Source organism: Dermacentor andersoni, chromosome 2 (genome assembly GCF_023375885.2).
Source record: "Dermacentor andersoni chromosome 2, qqDerAnde1_hic_scaffold, whole genome shotgun sequence".
NCBI lineage: Eukaryota > Metazoa > Arthropoda > Arachnida > Ixodida > Ixodidae > Dermacentor > Dermacentor andersoni.
Genome location: NC_092815.1, coordinates 138,452,769 through 138,467,240, shown reverse-complemented (window position 1 = coordinate 138,467,240; position 14,472 = coordinate 138,452,769). Strand labels below are relative to the sequence as shown.

General features: G+C 45.8%; 1 protein-coding gene and 1 pseudogene across 1 annotated transcript in view; one reads left to right on the top strand and one right to left on the bottom strand.

Annotated features, from left to right (window-relative positions):
• LOC126540045 (uncharacterized) overlaps window positions 1-13,961 on the top strand; it is a 178,513-nt gene extending 164,552 nt beyond the window's left edge. Inside the window, exons 9-11 of the mRNA XM_072286556.1 lie at window positions 3,916-4,054; window positions 10,525-13,147; window positions 13,520-13,961. The gene's annotated coding sequence lies outside the window, so the exon portion shown is untranslated. The remainder of the gene's footprint in view (window positions 1-3,915; window positions 4,055-10,524; window positions 13,148-13,519) is intronic.
• LOC126540982 (uncharacterized) lies at window positions 7,293-10,605 on the bottom strand (annotated as a pseudogene).
• Window positions 13,962-14,472: the final 511 nt, after the last annotated feature.

The following is a 14,472-nucleotide window of genomic DNA, read 5'->3' as shown; positions in this document are numbered from 1 at the left end:
CCAAGGCAATTAAAATATTAAATGTGATTACTCCCTATAGCATCGAAACCATGGCTAAACATAATTCGCACAAGCATTTGGCACCAACACACAACAATCGAGAGATTCATAATAATTCCTTGCAAGAAACATTGACCAGCCTCTGACCTGCATAACACGTTTGTCCCAAGGTGTGCTGGAGGATTCCAGGCTGTGCCGCTTTCGAAGAAAGTGAGAGTCAGGATGCTTTCCCAAGAATCTTCTTCGTTTGCTGGTTGCAAGCCAGAAAGAACGGTGAAACCGTGTGGCAGCAGGGACTGCTAGTAGCTCTGTGGCGCCAATGAGGACACCAGCCCAAACCTGGACTGCACGGTCTCGCCTTCGTCAGTTAGCAGGAGCACTTTCGCGAAGTCATTATCCGGGTCAAACGAAAGCAGTTCTTGAGCAAACTTTTACTTCGCCTCTTCTTGCTCCTGCTCCTGCCGATTTCTACGTCATGCACGGTGCTCCTTCAGCAAGGCAAACTTTGGCGCGCTAGTCCCGCCTTCTTTCACTTTGCGCCAGTCCACAGATTGAAGCGGGCATCCTCTGATCGCGCTACTGTGGGGAATCCTCCATTGCTGAGGCAAATCCGTGCACAAGAGCTTGTCCGGCGCCTCAGAGAAACCCTTTGATTGTAGGAGCATGACAGTCCTCAAAACAGCGATCATGTGGTTGCAGGCGAGCTTTCCTGCCGGGCAGTCGCAGCTTCCATCGATGATGTGTGTCGTGTCCAATGCTATCATCACGAAATACAGGGACGCGTTCTTTTTGCTTCGGTAGCATGGTGCCTTCAGGAAGGTGACCCCGGTGCTGGAAATAAATAGAGTGCTAAGCTCCTACATCCATGACTTCAGACAAGAGAATAAACTATGGCACCAACTTGTCTATAATTTGTTTTCTTAAACCTAAGCTTAAATAAACTCATGAGGATTTCTTAACATTCACACAACAGCAAAGCACTTTTATCACAGAGCGTCAACGGTGCGACTATCGCCCGTTTACATGCGACACAGTTGCACAAATATTTACCTATTTTGGGTGACATTGGTCTTTAGTGCACACACGTTGACGTACGATTCCGCGTGAAATTGGTAGCCTCGTTGGTAGCTTCGTTTCGTTCCCGATGGCCCTGCATAAAATTCGTGTACGCTCCAATCAGACAGCGGAGGTAATACGGCAAGGTCGTTCTTCCATCCAGTGATGGGGAAAATTACCTTCCCTGAATGGTGCTACATTGCTGGGAGCGATTGCACAAACGGGGAACACAAAATGCTGCGCAGACGATTGTTCACGTCAAGATAAAGCCACAGAACATAGAACCAACTTGCATATCCCTGTCGCATCCGCATGTGCACTGCGTTTTTTTGTAGTGTTTTCATGCACAATGGCGGTGCTGCACAGTGTTGCTTGAACACTTCAGAGCTTTTTACAGTGTTGCTGGCATTTATGCAACTCGTCTATTGTAGGACTACTTTTTTATATTGCAGGTATTACCAATTTTACAGCAATTCGAAGTGCAATCTCCAGACATGACTATCATGTGGTCCAATTAGTAGCCCAATTAAAAATTTACAGAAGCTAAATTAAGAAAATCTGCTCCGAACATTGTGTAGTACACACATGTAGCTACATGCCGCTGTTAAAATTACGGTTCTATCTGCCCTGAAGGCCAAGATAGTATCTTGGCAAGCTTAAAAAACACCAAAAAAGGAGATTCTGAGAAAACTTGAAAACAAAAACAAAATGAGCTTATTTTTGTTACAGAACATTACAAAATATTTGAATATTTGGAAGTGCTGTTGCATTAGTAGCCTCCAGGAATATAGTCAGTCTGGCTAGAGTCACTACGGTGATGCCTTCTGAACACCTGCTGCAAATTTTCAGCAGATGCATGCTTGCGTGCACATGCTTGAGCTCGGCGGTGATCTTTTTCCATCATGCGCTTGGTCATCTGGTGGCCAAAGCTTAGCTGCAGTTAAGTATCACTGTGGAGGCTTTTTCGTTTCTCGCATTGAACTTCATGACGGCCTCCGCCACTGCCGCTTGCACAGCAAGCAGTGACGCATGCTTTTCCTTTGGGGCTAGGTTCTACATCATTGAATGAAGACCTCATTGTTTTTCTGGCTTTTTCCTCTTGTGCATCGCAGAAGTAGTTCATCAGACAAACGTTCATACTAAAGAAGAAGCGCCTCACATGCATGGGGTGGCAGATTGTAGCGGTGCTTGGGAGTTGGCTCCCCTTTGGCCTTCATGGCATTTTGGCGACACCATGAGTTTGGGCCTCCTGGACAGAGTGTGATTTGACGTCGCATCATTCGAAGTAATGTGGTAGTATGTGGCCATGACTGCTCTATGCATGGCCTTTACATCACCTTTATGGGACTTCAAGGCCCAGCCATAGTAGCTACTCAGCTTGGCAATTAAGACGCCAGTTTACCTTTGCCACCAAAGTTCTTGGCCTCAGAGGTCATTTGTTTTGAAATTGGTGTGTGCAGTGCCGTGCCCATTCTCTTGTGGTCGTCGCTCGCACAGTCGTCCTTCTTAACTGGTATGAACCCGTATACTTGGGCTTCTTTTATGGCAAGAAAAGTGCGGCTGTCACCATCTGATAGCAAAGTTGTGTACCGCAGCCCATGCTTTTGCAGTGACCGTTGAACAAGGATCAATGTAGCCTCAACTTCCATGTCACCAGCTTTCTTATCGGTGTTTTTCTGGCATACATGGTCTTCCTTCCAGGCCGTAGGTCGGGTTATCGTATTTCGGTGTCCGTGCGCACCCAGCACAAACGTTGCTGAGCACAACAAAATCGAGGACAAAGCCAGTGAACAGCTTTATCACTGGCCCAACGCCTATATGGCACTAGTGGCCCCGTGTCATCCAGGAGCCATCGTATGATATGGCAATATTATTTGTGCTGTTGATTTGCAGTTCATAATATAAACTGCGGACTGACTACGCACATGTCCCCATCAACTTTTCTGTTGCTTTAGTCGCCGTGGGCGCAAGTTTCGTTTTCAGATGCCCCTGTGGGATATGTTCATGGCCGCAAAAATATTATTTAGGGCGGTTTGTTGGTTTCCAGTACTCTGTGTAGCGCGCGCAGCAAGGATGTTTGTCACAAACGGCCCGAACGTTGCTTTGCTGCTTACACGCGGTGAGCTCCACCCTTCCGCAATATCGCCGCAGTCCGAGCACACAGCAGCCAACTTCACGGCAAGGCCAAAATCCCGCTCACCTTCTCACGCTGTGATGCGACCACCACAAACTGCGCACTTACAACCACAGACGCCAGTAGCGCATTCAAACAGTCGAAACTTGCAATGAAAAAGCTCGTAGCCAGCTCGTTTGTCCTTGCAGCAGTGTCGTCAACGCAATCTTGTAGTTCCGATTTTCAGTCAGTAGCAGGTGTTGACGCTAATGCTTAAGTTTTCCTTGGGCTTCACTGTTAATATGCCGCAATAGGGGACACAAACTGGGCAAGGGGGCACTGCGGACGGCAGTGATCAGCGCTCTCCCCGAGCGGCTTCTCCTAGTTGATCGGGCAGGCCGACGAGCTCCCCTACTGACTTGTGTGTGCCTGCATCGACATCATATGAAAACAAGTCGTTTTGCGCACATGCGCGCTCATCCTTTCTCACTTGCTCCTCTCGCGCTTGGTGGCTTGGTGAGAGAAATTTGATTCGCCCACGCGCGCGCTCTCACGTTTGCAGGCGGGAAATCTCTTTCGCATGCACGCGCTCCTGCTTTCTTCTCCCGCGCTTGGATACCCTAGTGAAAGTAGCCTGTTTTGCGCGCACGCTTGAACGCCGTAGTGCGTGAAGTGGGTGTGCAGCGATGTACACACTTAGATGTGGTTTCAAGAAGATAGCCGACAGTGATGCTTTTTTTTCGCAGTGCGAACATAAAAAGGGGGCACCTGTTGGTGGCTCATGTGCACTGTGTTGCGCAGATTGTTGAAGAGAACACTGACTTCGTCAAGGCAAAGTGGGTGTCACAGGTGAATGACAACATCGCTTACGACGTGGAATTTGAGGTAACTATTGCACCGTTTTGCACGATCAATTTAGCAAACCTTCAGGTTTGTAGGGTGACCGCAACCATTCGGTGCGCTTAGTGTATGTGTTTGTCACGGTTGTTGTATGTGAATTAACGGAAATAAATGCATTTGTTTGAATATATATATATATATATATATATATATATATATATATATATATATATATATATATATATATATATATATATATATATATATATATATACGTTCGTTGCGCACGCGCATAATCAACAATTTTTGGACTGCCTACTTTCATGGAAGAACGTGCATTCACATGCATGCAAAAAAACCTGAACGTTTGCACTGCAAGCGACTTAATTTTCGCTAACGTGGCAGTTTCGGCTTCTGTGTCCTTGCCCCTTCGTGCGCTGGAGGCTTCCGTCATGGTAATTTACTCGTTTTTTTTAATCCATTCCGCCAATAAGTCGCACAATTTCAGCTCCGCAAAATGTGGTCAGCACTTTCTTATTGGCAATTGGCCGCATAAGTGGAAGGTCAAAGGAAAGAATTTAAGAAGGAAAGATTCCTCCACACCAGTTCCTGTTCGCTCGTCAATTGCGGCTTTGCTTCTTTGTGTCGAGGCCTTTCCTCTTCATGACATTTCTTGCACACAGCGACGAACAAAAAGAGTTCACAGCTTTTTCAATGGCTTCTTGCTAGTCATTCTGTGCAGCGTGAACTGCGCGAGTTTACGACAAAAAAAAAAAAAAAAGCTTAGGTTGTGGATGTGGATGCGAAATTAAGCAGGCGTTCCCAGAATCGCGCCCTTTCTGAAGCAATCAGTACATTCTCTTTTTCTGCTGATTTCGTGCAACGGCCGATATGAGAGCGGGTCACGTGGAGACCAACCACATTCGAGAGTTTGCATCAGTTCATTTCAGTGATGTAGCTCGCAAATACGAAACCATTGCCAAGCCACATTCGGAGAGATCAGTCAGCAACGACATCCGGCGTCGACGGTGAGCAGAAAAAGGGGTCACGAAAAATAGGTGTGGCGTCATCAGAGTAGAGGCAACTAGTGAATGAGTGCTTGTGAATGGTTCAACTAGTGAATGGGTACGCACTGTAGACGGTGTTAGTGACGTCACATGTTGTTTTCCTCCTCGCCCCGAAAACCGTGTACACATAGACACCCAATGGCCTTTATGATGAAGGCCTTTGAGTCAAATTGCTGAAGGGTGAAGCCCTTAAGGTCAAATGCGTTTGTCCGAAAGGTCTTCACTGCAAAGGTGTTGGGCCTTTAGGTGAAGACGTTCAGGGTAAATGCCATTGACCTAAAGGCTCCAACCTGATGCCTTTACTGCAAGGATCTTAAACATCAAGGCCTTTGAAATAGTGCCAGTTACCAGTTAGTAAACAAGTATAGGTAACTTTTAGGGCACCTTGAGGCACAAATTCTTTCGCATTCACAGCACGCAGGTAGTCTTAACTGCACTTCGTAATATTTTTTACAGCTTGCATGGTCATGCCCCTTAAAGTGCCAGCTTAAGATTTGCCATGGCAAGTGTACTTGAAAGGCTGGTATCCACGGGCACTGCCAGCGCGCTGCTGCTGTGCTTTTTCATCAACTCTCACGAGAAGAAGTCCTGCACAAGCTAGCCTCAACAATGAGGCTTTCATCAGAGGACGTGATGGACTTGTTTCCTAGCGAGTTCGCTGTGACAGCCCGTTTCAAAAGTTTCTCATTTTCCCCTAACCACATTTGTGTAGTGTTGGTCACAGGTATTTGTCGAATAGACAACTTTTATATGGTTAGTCCTCTCATTAGATTGGCACATTCAGCCCAAGGTATGTTCTGAACACTTAATTTGTAGACACAGTGTGACGTCATTTCATCTTCGCATTCTTAAAACAGGTCAGAAATCCACAGACCTAGATGTGAAGCCTGCCTCATGCACTGTGCTGCTCGAGTATCCAGAGATCACATGCTGACTGCAAGAAGTGCTAGCGTTCATGACGCAACACGCAGACAAATTGATCTGCAAAGAAGTCCTTGATGATGTTGTTGAGAGGGCTTCAAAAGCTGTTGAAAGAGAGCTCCTGGAAGACCTGTTAGCTCCAATGTTGACCAAGTCTGTCTACCATCACCTGGAAATTATAGATGATAAGGACACGCAACCAAAAAACTTCTTGTCTGAACTGAGTTACAGGTAGAAGATACTTTTCCACGGGAGTGTTGCTGACCTGCCTATTCTTACTCAGGGCGAGGTGAACTGTGCACAGTATTGTGGATTCTACCAGAGAACTTCCACAGAGCATGAATGTCAGACAATTAACATTGCACATGTTTCCTTTATCTAGATGGCATGTGGAGCGCACGCTGAGGATCAGCGGGTCTAAAGCCCACACAGTCGTCACAACAAAATGTGACGCCAAACTTCAAAAGGCTGCCCAGCAGCTTTTAAAGGCCACCACCTACGCAAGTGCTGCAATGCGTTACGTTTGGTTTCCTGAATGCACGAGAACCTGGTAAAATGAAAATTATGTTAGAGTATTGCAGTCTATTGCGAGTATTGATTATTTCCATTAGAGAAGCCCATTTACACACCAAATTTTTAGTACTTGAAGTAACTATCCTGCGTTACCGTTTAACAGGCATCAAGACAGAAGGTGCAGCTCGACAGAGCTTAGAACAGAAACTTGAAGCACGCATTGTCCTGGTATGTAGCTGCTTTGTTTTGCTATACATACATACTGTGATCATTGAAGCGCTACTCATCACAAATTAGTTAACCGGCTAACTAGTTGCCTTTATTCACATATTCTGTTATAGTTGCTGACGCTGGTACAATTATGATGCCCCAAAAACAGTCATCATAACTCAAAAAGCCTATTTTTGAAAATTAGTCTTCCCTAAAACACCCAGTATAACCCTGTTTGTGATGGGAGATTCATGCAGTTTTAGCGCAGCACAGACATGGGATATTTTATTTTCAACTTGACTGCACTGAAAGACATGCAGCTGCTGCCATCAGTGATAAGGGTTAAGTACATGCATGGCTTATTGTTTTTGTTTGGCATATTCTAGTCTGGCTTGTCGCTAAAACCCACATGCTGCGATAAACAAAGGCGCATTGTTGTATGGCTACAATAAAAGTCGGGATGAATTTTGAGTTCTGTGCAGGTCCGAAGTGGGCTACTCGTATATGCAAATCAAACAGCATTTGAACAAGCTTCATGCACAGTTTAATTTGGTGAATGACAGCACAATCTCTAGAAGGTAGCCATCGAGCGAGGTGAAGCTAAGTGTCTCATTTCTTTACAATAGGTGGCTGCATGTTGACAAGGGCAGCGCAGACAGAAAGCACTTTGCTCATGTGGGGGACCAAGCATATAGGCTGTTGGATAAGATCTTGTAAATTTTTAACCTCTGAATGACGTGCTCAACGTGAATGCGTACAGCGGCAATTTTGTAAGTATTGTCCATGGCCTCTGACATCTGACCCCCAGCAGAATTAAATGGGGGCATGAGTAGAATTCCACCTTTTCCTTCTACGTTTGTCCTTGTGCTAGGAAACCCTTTGTCACTTAGGACGAGATCGCCAGGTTTGATGAGCTCTAGGAATCCAGTCTTGCGTGATGGAGTCAGTATGCCGCCCACCATACATCTTAGAGACAAAGGCCATCCCATTGGGGATGATGCCTACAAGAAACTTTACGGTGTAGCCTGCCTTGTAGTTGGAGTATAAAACATGCTGGAAATCTGGTTTTGACTGCATCTCTCTACGGATTTCACTGCAGTCTATGATCAAACTACAGTTAGGGTAGTTTACTTTAAATGCAGGTGGCATGGACAGCTTGATGACTTGTCTTGGTGGCACATAGACCCATTCCTGCAGCACCACACTCAAGATCTCGTGCATTTTCTTGAAGATATATGATGCAGTTGTCGCACTCTCTCCGTATATAACTGCCAATGCACTGTATGTTATCCCAAGGCGAAGTTTAGCTAGGAAGAAACATAACTTATCCTCACGTGTGGCATCTGTGCTCTTGTACCTAGAGGTAGGTAGCAGGTTCAACAGGCTGAATACTGGGAGTGTCACGCCACACACGTCTTGTAGTGCTTCTTCAGTTCCTCGCAGTGAGTTAAAGCTTTGAAAACCACACCTTCGCTAGCTTCCATCCGTCCCAGTGACCTATAGAGAAGTAGAGTGAACATCAACATTAGATGCGGATAAAACTGCAGCAACTTTAAGAAGAGAATTTTTTTCCTTCAAGTTCAACCGTTAAGCAAACAAAAATGCTTGTTCCTATATAATTAACAACCAAACATGTACAAACAAAACAGAGAATGAAAAGTTCAGGGAAGGGTCAACCCGGTGAGTCTGATTGGTGTGAGTAACTTGAGTAGATGCTTCATCACAATTTGTCATTGAGAGAAAGATAGTAAGCTTCCCAGTGGCTGAAGACTGTTTGGCATGCCTGAAATAGCAAAAAAAAAAAGCTGTTTGCAAAGTCTATGCTTTTGGTATGCTCCAAAGTGTTGTGAGAAAAAGACCCGATAGAATGTAATGAAATGACAACTTGCTGGAGTATAAAAACATTTACATTGCAACATCTAAAATAATACTGGGTGGTTACATCAGCCTTTGTTACTAGTGAAAGGCCTCCTGCAGTAGGAAACTTCAGATCATCCATGTCACTTTTTAGCATCCCATCATCTTCAAATTTCTCACTGCAGTCCATTTGGTGCTCATGTTCCTCTTGGATCCTGTCTGTACTGACTGAATCTGAGTGTAGGTGCTCTTGGCACTGCCTCTGTGGTAGTTAGTGGCAAACGTCTCTTTTTTATACTGTGTAGCCTGGACGAAGCTGCCTGAATCAAGCGCCGCTGACACCTGTATTGAAAAATAAAGACAAAAATGAAATATAACAGCTCTGTTGGGGAAGTAGCAGGCACGTATCTGCCATGCACTGGTGTCTAGTGAAATGCATTACCACTTCTGTCAATGTGCATACACCATAGCCTTGCACATTTACCAAAAGTGACTGCAAATTCTATTCTCCGTTTGATTGGCAATATTACCTTTGCGTCCTTTCTCGGTCGGGCGCTTTCTTGTACTCAGGTGGAAAAATAGTGGGAATGTACGAGAAATGCTCACTCGTATTACTTATGCAGTTGCCCACAAAGTGAGTGCTGCAAACTCTTGCCGCGTTTGTTGGCATCCATGGAGATCCATCAGGGCTGCACCAGGAATAAACAAAAATACTGTTAAAGTTAACCATACAACATTCAATGTCAAGTAGCACATCCTTTCGAAGCATGCAGTCCTCCCACAAATGGATTGAAATTACTCCTCTGGGTGCTCCCCCCATGTTAACCCTCTAACACCTAATCCCAAATTGTACATGGGAGGCATGGGAGGTTGTATCAATATCTCTAATGACAAGTCAAACTCGTTCAGCTCGATGTTGTGCTGCTCCCGCTGCCAAAGACGAGTTACAATTGGCATTGAAGGAAAGCTGCCCTTAAGAGCACTTTCTTTTTTTTGTTGTTAATTATAACCAGAAATGAATCAAGTAACGCATTTTCAGAGTGAGCATATTTAGCAACCTTTTCATTTCATTTATTGATACTGTGAATCCCATAATTTCTTTAGCGACGCATTTACCTATGTAGCAACTGGCAACTTTTTTAGCACCACTGACTTGCCCAGATAACGGCATTCTGTCATGCGGACACCAACAAAACGATGTATATGCAAAAATAAGCTTTGGAATACGTTTTCCAAGTTCGCTTGTGGCTACTCTCTTAAAACGCCAAGCCAACTCCCACCTCACTGATGGCTCCCGCTCTCCTGCGCAATATGTCGCAGAAAGCAGTTCATGTTGGTCAGTCTTCTATCTCGTTTGGGGGTCTGTTCATATGCCTCTCATATTCTTCCACCGTGGGCAGAACAATTATCCACTGAGAAACAAGTTTCTTCAAAGACGTGAGAAAGCCGACAATGCAGCCCAGTAGTCAGAAGTCTTTCACAGGTACCTGAACATTTCAAATAAGTGCCGTTTCATTGCACAAAGTATCTATCAAGCTCTATAGGATTTTCTCATAGGCAGTGGCTTGACAAGCTTCTGTTAATCAGTACTTTACAATCGAAGTTCTTCTATGATCCCATGGCCTGTTTATGATTGTGTTCTCGTGGTTTTATAACCTTGTAGTCTTTGGCAGTGTTTTGCAATTTTATTACCTTTTTTCGTTCCTTACCTACAATTCTGGAATAGCCGGCCCTTTCTGTGGTGAGACTTCCCTTGTTTCATAGCTATGAAGAAGCAGTGCACTACATTAACAGTAAAACAATGCAGTATGACCATCCTCTGACTGAAGATATCTTATAAAGAATGATGCATCAGAAATCATGCCATATGTGACAAAAAATGCATGTAGCACTATTGACAGACTGATGAGTAGTAACACAGTAAATTGTTCTTCTCACCTCGTGCAGTTCCTGGAATGCACTGTCACTTGCGTTGTGGTTGGTGCACTTGCTGCTCAGGTGTTGTTGTGTTACCATCATCTGAGGCATCTTTCACTGGCCTGGTGTCTGAAAGTGCAGGAGAGTTTGGCATATGGCATTCATATACTGGAGGCCGTGACTCCACAGTATAGATGCCACAGAGCAACTCTGAAGCTGGCGACTCTATTTCTACAGATGCAAAGCAGTAAAAGAAATCACTGGCAATGTAATGATAGATAATGCATTCTGATCTGCTAAAAAAAATAAAAGCTGTCCAATACCACACTTTTTCGCAGTAAAACGTGGTGTAGAAATTGTGATTACTATCTTGCTGTACTGTGTAGTTTGTCCTCCTTTTGTTGTTACGGGAGCAGTTGATGCACTACGCTTGAGACTGGAGCGATGACCTGTTCTTTCACATGAACACCAACATGCACAAAAAACAGCAGCACCTCAAAAATAGTTGTATTGGCTGTTCAACGTGAGCTTCTTCTATAGAGAAGTTCCAGAAGTAGATGGCACAGCAGCAATAATTCATCCAGGCTTTCTGTTCTTTCAATATGCTGTACTGTGTGGTTACCAAGATACTCAGTGAAATAATGTATCAATAACTGTAGGGCTACACATGCACATAAAACCTGCTTGCTGATTACACTTACGAGCCTGTAACATGTCTTTATGTCATACATAAACTTGTCCAAGATTGTGCCGGCTTTACCATGTACTGCAATATGCTACCCACTACATATGCATTCATGGACTTGTCAAAATTACGACTTTCCGCATGCGTCACGCAAATGCGACACAAAGCAATGACCTCTTGTACTGCACTTTTCAATAAATGCCTCGCGATCCATATCAGCAGTGCAAGATACGTTGTCCTGCCTTCGTGAATAATATACGCTGGAAGACCATGTATACACTAATCAGCAGATGAGCCTCTTTAGCGCGAGAATTACCATTCAACTTTGTCCACGGCATGGGTGGACTGCGATAAGAGGGTCTCGGCAGCGGCGTGTCTCTTGCGCTGCGCACTGTTAGTAGCCTTGGCAGCAGCTGACGATGCCTGCTGCCGTTGCACCTCTGCGGCCCCTTTTCGTTTTCTGGGTTTTATATCCATGATACAATTGAACTCCCGCGCCAAGTCGGACACTTCTTGTAGCAGCTGCTGCAGCTCGTACTGCTCCTCGGTGGCGGACCTAAAAACAAATAGTAGGCCGAGCGTGGGAACAATTCTACGGGTTTTTTTTCTGCTAGAGGCAACGCAGAATCAACAGCAATCTGTACACAAATAAGAAAAGTCATTTCCGCAGGTTCTCTCGGTCGTCCTGTCTAAAGTAGCCGACCAGTAGCTCCACGCGATCTTTTATCGCACGAAGCATGACTTCCTTGTGCAGCGCCGCGATCACGTTGGTCTGAAGAGTTTCCCACGTGTCAGGGTTTTGAAACGGGTTTATGGCTACAACCTCCCGAAGTAGAAGATCTTCATGTCTCCTGAAGTGTATTCTACGTCTGCGCTTTACGCATCGCGATTCAAACGAGCTCGTGACGGGCCAGCAGCACTGGGGGCAGCCATTTTGTTATCGCTAGATCCGCTTGACACGCTCCGCTGAGAGGGCTTTCTAGTGGAGAGGGGGCTCCCGTCTGCTCGCCCGCTCACGGCTGAACGCGTCGCGCATGCGCACTTCTGCTAGCCCGCTGAGCGGAGCGGACCGTCAAAAATGTTCTGCTAAAACTGTCTACTAGAGCGTTTTAGCGGAGCGCATTTGCACTTCCATTCCGCTCGCGTTGCCCACTCAGCCTAACCGGAGCGTTGGCTACAAAATTGCATTTTAGCTAAGCGGAGAAAATGCCGGGTTGCATGTAGAATCCCTTGGTTGCACAAGATGAAACTACAGTTATAAAAACATATTTTTACTGTTCTGCCGCACAAGGAAGGAATATCTTCTCTCGTAAACATTTTATAACACATAAAAGGAAAGTCTTACATTGTTATTGAAGCAAGGTTCGTTATTTTTGTTACAGAGCACAGTTGCGAGCCAACGCCGGGCCAGAAAGTGGTTGTGCCATAGTCATGCTCTAGTCGTGCACCTCGTTGCGTTTGCGAGTTTTTTGCTGCAGTGGTTTTAGGCCGGCGTCATGGCAAACAAGAAAAGTGTGCTGCAAAATTCACTCTTATTGAGTCAGCTGACGTGGCATGACATCGAAGACCCTGTAGTCACGGAACTGTTTTCTGTGGCGCGGCGAGATTCGCTTTCGGTGGGCGGATACCTTAACATCGACACAGTGGACAGTGGGCTTTTTCGGTCATATTTTCATTTTGAAAAGGCTGATATCAGGAGACTACAAAGTGCTCTTCTTGTGCCCGATGTCATCTAAACACCGTAGTGTGCTCGTCCCCGGAGATGAAGCCCTCTGCATCACACAGCGCTGCTTGTCTTTCCCTAAGAGGCTCTGCGAGTCGGAGCATCTTTTCGGCCAGCACTACTCATTGATCTCCTCAGTGACTAGCTATGTACTCTCGCACATCCAAGACAAGTTCGCTCACCTCTTAAAAGACATGAACAACCACACCTGGGTTGATCTGCCTACAATTGACATGTTCGCTCAGGTAAGCAATTCATTCAAATTTCTTCGACTGTCATTACCGATATTTGGTTTGTAGGCCATACATTCCAAAGGAGCCCCCCCTCTACAACTGCTGGGGGTTCATAGATGGAACCGCCAGGGCTATCTGTAGGCCATCGACCAGTCAAAACTTTTTTCTCTGGGCACAAACGTGTTCACTCCGTGAAATACCAATCTATCATGTGCCCAAATGGCATCATTTGCCAACTCAGCAGGGGGCCGTTCTTCGGTAGCCGACATGATGCTGGCGAGTTTCGTGTTTAGCGTTGATTGGCATGGCATCAGTACAACTGGCTTTTGTACTAGTGAGGAGGAATAAAAAATACAGTACCTTTACCCCCGTTTTTGCTTTCAGGTCTCTTAGGTATCCTGCGGAAAAACAAAACGTACGAGAAGCTGGAGAAGCTAGTGCAAGGGCACAACTACTGCCTCTACGGGGACCGTGCTTACCCATTGAGACCACTGTTGCTAAAGTCCTATGGTGGAGTGAGGATAACTGCACGTCACGGAGCCTTTAATAGGGAAAGGAGCAAAGTAAGGCAAGTTGTCGAATGGGGCTTTGGGAAGATCGCATGGCTGTTTGCGTTTCTCTATTTCAGAAAAAATCAAATGCTCCGTCGGCAAAACTTCCCCCCACATGTACAGGGTCAGTGCAATTCTCGCAAAGTGCCACACATCTATGTATGTCTCTCAAGTGTCACAGTACTTTCGGCTTGAGCCACCGTGCTTGGAAACATACCTTTGTCCACGACACCATTACATACCAGTTAGCACATAATAAACTCAGTAGCATGGAACTTGATTGGTTTGGTTTGTGTGGTTTAACGTCCCAAAGCGACTCAGGCTATGAGGGATGCCGTAATTAACGTGCACTGACATCGCACAGAACACTGGCTTCTAGCATCTCGCCTCCATTGAAATGTGATCGCCACGTCCGGGATCAAACCAGCGTTTTTCGGGTGTGAGGCTTGGGCTGAACGCAGGAAGACTCGCATAGCAGGGTAACAGTTTAATGCGGGTTAAGGTTACATTTAACACACCGACTGATCACTCCAGCGGCAATGGCTTGACTGACTCGCCCATCGCGGGAAAACAGCAGAAACAAGCGAGGCTCCCGGAAACGGTAGCAGGACAAGGCAGGTGACGATGTCGGTGCGGCTACTTGCTGTGCAGGTCACGTTGCGCCATCTGTAGCAACCCACACCAACTGGGCCAAGCACCATCACATCACTCACACGGGTCAGCAGCCGAGCACCACAGCCACTGAGCCTCCGCGGCGGTCGCATGGAACTTCAGTTCAATTCACAA